Here is a 6,708-nt window from a genome sequence, read left to right as displayed (position 1 = left end):
AATCTGTCCATTTTAACCCCAAATTGTGTTATTTTTAACCCAACTGTTTTTTAGAGTGTATAGATTTGATGTATTTCACAGTTCTGTTCCCCTTGTGGGGAGTTGGCAACCAGTCCAGGGTGTACTGTAGCCCACCCCTCACTCAGCTGGGACAGGTCTCAGCAAACAAGCATTGTCTGTGTCTTGTGCAGTTAATAATGGCCGCATTGTAAGAAAAAATGTCCATCATCATTGTGAAAAAGTCATTTTAACTGCGTGTGTGTCTAACCGTGACAAGGGACTGTTGTTCACTTAGTCAGTCAGTATGCAGCTGTGACTCAACTGAAGTTATTAGCTGGCAATCAATCCGTCGTGCCCCTCAATTGATACTCTAGATACACACGCACGCACGCACGCACACGCATTTAGCGAGGGGCCCCGAGAAGGGCAAAGGGCTGAAGAAAAGAAAGTAGCAGAGATGGAAGGGAAGATGGATGAGAGACAGGAGGATAGTGAGTTTTGTCGCAACCTTTGTGTTTGCCTCAGCATTGATCTCCCTCTCACCTCAACACTAAGGTCAGTCCACACACACGCACACACACACATATTTGCTGAGGCCCTGGCTTTGACCGGCTGACTGGTCAAATTAAACCTAGATCGCTGCAAGGCTCCAGGGAGACTCACGCACACGCAAACACACGCGCCTGTGAGTCAGTCACAGTCCGTGAAGATTTTGAGACGATTTCAGAGTTTAATACACCAGGACACAACATGAGGATGTGACACTCAAACTGCAAAACTGCATAACTGTTGTGTACTTTTTTCTTTTGTTTTTTTTTTTACACAAAACAGAAAGAATGGATGTAACCGTGCGCGTGTGTGCGTGTGCGAGATGTCTCATCGTAGTTCTGCTGTGTAAGCACCTCAGACAGACAGCGTTGTTGTTGTGTATCCACAGAGGAAATAAAATAACAGCCCACGTCTTTTCAACCCACTGACAACTAACTCTCCTTCCCTCCCTCCCCATTCGCCCTCTTCCTTTGTTCTGTTATTTTTCTCCTTTCACACCTTTGCATTTCTTCTACCTATTTGTTATACATTTTTCTTCACTTGTTCACCTTTTCTGCACCTGAAATGAAATGAATATTCTACGACTATTAATACTTTCGTTTACATCATCAAACATGTGTAGCTGAGCCAAACATTGCTTATTTTGAATCCATGAAAAAGGAATGAAGGTTATTTTATGGCTGAATTAATTTGCCATGCCCTGCACTGTGTCTCGGTACACGTGCACAATCTAACACAAGTTGTCACAAAAAATCATGAATGCTCCTTTTTTTTTGTGAGGGCAAATAATGATTGAGATAACGCTATAGCAAAACGTATATACACATTGTGACACAGCTACAAAGTTGGTTATCATCAGATACGCACCTACATTTTTAGATGTCCTATGAACATGAAGACGCTTGGAGGAAAATCACGGTCACATTTACGAAGTGGGGTGGGTGGGGGTTGTTCAATAAAAGGATGACGAGTAGTTGTACAGTGGTGAGAGTTCTAACAATATATATATTTTTTACACAGAATTTCTGTCAGTATTCGAGGGTAGCGCAAACTATCACAGCTCTGCTCACGTTGGCGAATATACCGCGGTTTGAATTACAATGCTGCCATCTAGTGGCCATTCAGTAAAACGCTTGCATTTCCCTAATCTGAAAATACAGTAATCCCTTTTCATCTACTCTCATAAAATACGGGGGAACAAGTAATTGTTTGTATATCTGGAATCATCTCCCTAGTCACGTATTCACTCTCATATCCAAGAGAGGAATTAAATTGTTGTAATGGTCCAATACTGTGTATTTGTGGACCATCCTGGACACTGTTGGTTACAATGCTAAAATGAACAGACAGTGTTTAGTCACTAGGCATTCATCCATTGGCTTAGCTTCTTTATACCGTTTACTGCTGTTCACTTATAAGTAGGTAACAAAAAAACATATTCTTTTAAAGGAGTCAAATATGCACCATACACATAACACGCACGCACACATTTAATTAGCATTCCAAGCGTCTACATGCGCGGGCCGCTTGTGACAGTTTGACAGTGCTCTCGTCCCCGTTGTCCTGCGTCAGCCATTCATCACCAAAGTCCCCTGACACCAACAATGTCCTGTTTCACCAGCCTGATCCCCTCAGAGCGTCGCATCACCTCCACTCCAACCACCACCCCACAAAATCCCCCACGCGCCTCACAGTCACCCGTGGTCCCTCCTTTGCAAGTGTGAAATCAAATCAAATCAACATAAGTTAACTGGTTACACTAGGTTTTTTGTTCTTTAAATATACATATACGATATTTTAAGCATGATTGTTATAAAGCCTGTTATGTTATATCATCTTAAATGATGGAGAGGGCCAGCTTTTTTTCATCAGCGCTACTGCGGGGGCACATCGGATCACGCACTTGCTAACCAAATGTATGACAGAAACGTCTTTTTAAATATGGAGAAAATAGATGCAAATGGCATTTGGGGATATTTGAATCAAACCGATGCACATCGCAGTATTAATATATTTCATCGAGGGCAAAGAGGGAGTGAGGGTGGGGGCTGCATGCGGCCTGTGGGTCACCAGTTGCCAATCCCTGTGTGTTACATGTACAATATCGTCGCTGTCCTGTGAAAAAACACTTATCTCCAATTTTGGAAACTTTTCTAATTTTCCTGAACCGGTTGCCAGCCAATCGCAGGGCACATAGAGACAAACAAACAACCGCACTCACAATCACACCTAGGGGGCAATTTAGAGAGTCCAGTCAACTTACCATGCATGTTTTTGGAATGTGGGAGGAAACAGGAGTACCCGGAGAAAACCCACGCAGGCACGGGGAGAACATGCAAACTCCACACAGGGAGGCAGGGGCCGGGATCGAACCCACGACCTCTGAACTGTGAGGGGGACGTGCTAACTAGTCGACCACCCGGAAACACGATTCAGGTAAAAATAAGAAAATGAAAAAAAAAAAAAAATGGAGATAAGTGTTTTTCACATGACAGCGACGATATGTTATGACTGAATTCTGTGTCTTCTGTCACAGTTTTCTAGCTGTGAACATTCACAAAGTAAGTACAGCCCATGCAAATCAACATAAAACTGAAACTTTTTATTATTGTAAAGGCAGAATATTTGGGAATGATATTAGTCATAATGTCGGTTACACGTGTCCTTAGGGTCATCTCAGATGACTTTGGATTGTACTCTGGTCTGCTCTCCAGCCAATCACAGGGCATAAAGAAAGCAAAAAGAGACATGAAGTCAAGACTCCGCAAGCGTGCCTTAAACTGAATGCATGCACACAGACGTTTTGGTACATTTGGTATTCACTTATGTGGAAAAGATGAATTCCAATGTATTAAAGGGGTCTGCCTTTAAAACAAAGTTGTGGCACGTGAAGTGGCAGAGTTGGAACAAAAGTCTCAGCTGATCATAATTGGATTTCTCACTTCCAGGACCACTTGGAGGTGCGTCTCTTTCTGTCTGTACACGCACACACACACACACACACACACACACACACCTACCCCCCCCCCCCCAAAAAAAGACACAACTAACTGTGAAACATTCATAGAGTGGAACACCTTCCTTGAGGCACACAAAGAGTGTGAGCACACCCCCTGGTGCTTAAGCATCTCAGTAGGACTCTCACGCTCTCTTTATAAAGTGACAAGTTGATTGTGAATTCTCTCATTTCATTTGGATTCATGGTTTTTCTATAAACGGCCTAGAATAAGAACTAAGCGTGTCTCACAGTAGGCCATTTGAACTGTGCCTGATATTGTTATGGCTTTGCAAGGAAGCAAAGCTGCATTGCGTTTTGTTGGTAGCGCTGATTAGATATAATGCAATTATATTATTATTATTATACTAAGACAGCTGTTTTGTAATCACACAGTATTGCACCGATCGCGACATTAGTTTGGGTGGGCCGAGTCAGATATATTTCGAGTTTTGAGCCTTGCGGTTCTACAGTACAGTACAGTTCAAAGTCCAACATGGGAAGTGAGACAACATGCAAAATCTACAAAGGAGGGCCTGAGCTGAGATTAGACTCTTGACACCTCGACTGCGAGGCAGACATGCTGACTGTTCGTCCACCTAGTTACCCAGTACTCCAAGTTGTTTTTCCTTTATGATATGCAAGGGGAAATTATCATTATAATCAATGTAATCATTGTTTTACAATACATTCAAAAAAAGTGTGCCAGAGAATGCGAAGTGGTCCTAACCTGGGCATGGATCAGCTCACACGAGCCAAATTTAGCAGACTTTAGGTGCGATTTGGCATGAATCACAGCATGGATTGTCTTGTTTGAGTACACACTTTTTTTCTGGAGCACATGCCTTTGCCAAACTCAAAATACAACTGTTGCATGTCCAATCAAATGTATATTCCTAGTTCGCAAACCATGGCAGCAGTCCCACTATAAATACATCCCTAGCTTCCCTTCCCTGTATTCAGACTTGAATTGTATCTAATCTCCGTATTATTGCAATATGGGCTGTAAAAATGTATTAAACGCAGCCTGGTAAAAAAAATATGCTTGAGCTGTAATGCAATACATGTGATGTGATGAAAGTTTGCCTCTCAGTACATCGAAACAGAAACTTTAATAGCTAGCATGAGATGATCACTGGTGCGCATCGGCATGTAGTGAGAGCCAACATGTCGCATCCATGCAGAGTGAGTGTGTCTTATTAACTCTGGAGATGAAGGTGCAAACACCAGAAGCAATGTGGGAATGACAAAGGAGCTCTCACGATGAGCTATATGAAGACGTGTGAGAGACGCTGTCGCTATGTTTGTGGCGGTGACTAACAAAGCCCACGCTCCTTTGTAAGCTGATTAATTAACAGTCACACAAAGCTGTCGGACCACATGTAGGTTTAGTAAGATTTTGTACAAGAATACACTGTAATTAAAAGAAGCATTATCGCTGTCCAATGAAAACCAAAAATCGATTATTGGATTTGATTTACTTTGACATCAATGCATATTTTTAGCAGTTTAAATCGATTTTTGATGAATTGTTACACCCCCAATATATACATATATATATATATATATATATATATATATACATATATATATATATATACATACATACATATACATACATATATATATATACATATATACATATACATATACATATATATATACATACATACATATATATACATATACATATATATATACATACATACATATATACATATACATATATATATATATATACATACATACATATATACATATACATATATACATATACATATATACATATATACATATACATATATACATATACATATATACATATACATATATACATATATACATATACATATATATATACATATATACATATACATATACATATATACATATACATATATATATACATATATACATATACATATATATATACATATATACATATACATATATATATATACATATATACATATACATACATACATATACATATATATATACATATATACATATACATACATACATATATATATATATATATATATATATATATATATATATATAAACATTAAAGTAAAATGTGACATTATCTCATTATTTCTCATTTTTGTTACAATTGCATATTAGGGTAGGTGAGCATTAAGGTGGCTTAGGTGTAGTTTCGTCCAACACTGATCAGTGAATACTAAGTGAGCTTCAATATCTAACTAATCTATATCCAAGCGCCTTCTTTTTCTCCTCGCTAATTACAGTACCTCCTCTTTCTCCATTCGGCCCTTCCGGTCACGGATGAGCATGATGCAAAAAGAGAGGGAGGACCCAAAAGCGAGAGGAGGCGAGGCAGGACAGTTTATGGGATTTTAATGAAAAGAAAAGAAATACAATTGACCGGTTGCTCTGCGTGGTGACTAGGCTTGACTTGACAAGAGGTAACGCAGTTCAAAAACAATTGAAATGACTGACAAGGACTATGAAAACAGCGACTACACGACAATGACCCGGCAAGGACCGAACAAAAACGAGCAACTTAAATACTAAGCACACTGACGAGACAACGAGAAACACCTGGACAAGAGACACAAGGTAGGAGGGAGCTGATTGGCCAACACTAGGGAGAGGAAGGCACACAGGTGGACACAATAATCATGACGAGACACAACACTGAGCAAAACATGAAACTAAAGAAAGCCTAAAAACAAAACAAACCAAACATGACACTTCCTCCACCCTTCAGCATCGTCCACAGGGGAGGCTACACCAGCTGTACCCCAACAGGGGCTCTTTTTTCTGGTGAGGCCACTTAAGGCTCAGTGAAGCAGCCCACAAGGTTCCGGTGTCCACAAACGCAACGCAACAAGGTGACCTTGTGATATTCGTGTTCAACCTATGTTGAAGAATGTGATAACGGTCATCATGAAGCACACAGAACACTTTATCATTCTTTTGTAAGATCGCTTTCCCCACGCAATGATAGTAAACCAAACTGGCACTAGAGGGCGCAAGAGACATAACTACAGCATGTGGTTATAGAACATCCCCGTGAAGATGAACTCTGAAAAGAATTCTAAAAACATAATTTATGTATTTTTCCTAAAAGAGCTGTTTGTCCTTTAGCCTTCACGCCTGTGTCTATTCACTAGACCTAAGATACTTTATTGAACAAC

The sequence above is a fragment of the Filicampus tigris genome, chromosome 4 (genome assembly GCF_054856515.1).
Source record: "Filicampus tigris isolate MCC_2025a chromosome 4, RoL_Ftig_1.0, whole genome shotgun sequence".
NCBI classification, from domain to species: Eukaryota; Metazoa; Chordata; class Actinopteri; order Syngnathiformes; family Syngnathidae; genus Filicampus; species Filicampus tigris.
The sequence above is the reverse complement of the archived record's forward strand: the minus strand, read 5'-3'. Positions refer to the sequence as shown.